Source organism: Gossypium raimondii, chromosome 4 (genome assembly GCF_025698545.1).
Source record: "Gossypium raimondii isolate GPD5lz chromosome 4, ASM2569854v1, whole genome shotgun sequence".
In the NCBI taxonomy this organism is placed as follows: Eukaryota; Viridiplantae; Streptophyta; class Magnoliopsida; order Malvales; family Malvaceae; genus Gossypium; species Gossypium raimondii.
The window spans coordinates 42,136,117-42,137,535 of NC_068568.1; positions in this window are offsets into that span (position 1 = coordinate 42,136,117).

Consider the following 1,419-nt stretch of genomic DNA (forward strand, 5'->3'; position numbering starts at 1 on the left):
GTTGTGTCAAGATGTGTGTGTGAGATGGAATTCTACTTATTCTATGCTTGAATCTTCTCTTTACTATAAAGATGTGCTAGATTATTGGGGCCAACGGGATAAAGATTATCAAATGTTTGCACTTTCTAATGAGGAGTGGAGAAATGTTGCTATTCTTTGCAAATTTTTGAAAGTCTTTTATGATGTGACTTGTGTTTTTTCTGGTTCTAATTACCCAACGGCTAATCTTTATTTTAGAGGAGTTTGGAAGGTTCACAAGGTCTTGCTTGATACAGTTAAAGGTCCTTATTCGTTTTTAACTCCAATGGTTAAGCAAATGCAAGAGAAATTTAATAAGTATTGGGCTGAGTATTCGTTGATATTGTCATGTGCTGCAATTTTAGATCCTCGTTACAAGTTGAATTATGTGCAGTATTGCTTTACTAAAATCTATGGTGACCATGCTTCAGATTTTGTTGAGACCATTCTTAGCAATCTTAGACTCTTGTTTGATGAGTATGTTAAGAAATCCAAATCCACGTCTTCCTCTTTGGCTGGGAGTTCTAATGTTTCGGATAAAAATCCTATTGATTCTGGTTTGGATGAACACAATGATAGTAGTGCTGATTTTAGGGGGATATTTTGATGAGAGTGATGATTATAAACAGTATTTAAATAAATCTAGCACTAGAAGTGAGAAGTCACAGTTGGACATTTATTTGGAAGAACCGGAGCTTGAGTTGAATAGTCAAATAGATGTTTTAGATTATTGGAGCAAAAGTTCAGTTTGATACAATGAGCTTTCGTTATTGGCTCGTGATCTTTTGGCAATTCCAATATCGACTGTAGCTTCCAAATCAGCTTTTAGCATGGGTAAGAAAGTTATCACACCTTTGAGGAGTTCACTTAAGCCAAAAACGGTTCAAGCCGTTGTTTGCTTGGATGATTGGATGCGAGCTAAGGGATTTTCAGCAGGTAATTATTATTCTCATTTTATTGTTCAAATTTTATATTTTTTTTTCATCAATTTGATTATCTAATTATTTATTCTTATTTAATGTTAGAAATTGGTTGCAAAAAGGACGATGACGATGATAAGGACGATGAGGACGATGAGGATGATGATGTTTCTTCGGTAGCTTTTTAAGATACTTTCTTTCTAAATGTTTAAAATTTAATTTAGCTTACAATTTATATTTTGTTATGAAATTAAATATGTTGATGGATTAATGTATGAATATTATTATGGTTTGTTGCTTAATTTTCCAAAGTCATTTTGGACTTTGGAGGTATGTGTACTTGTGGGGTTTAACTTATGTTCTTATCTCAAAGATAGTTTGAAGCAAAATTAGAGATTGGGATTTATATAATGACTAGAATTAGTGAATGATAAAGCTCAAACTGATTTAATATGATTTAATATGCTTATGGATGTGTTAT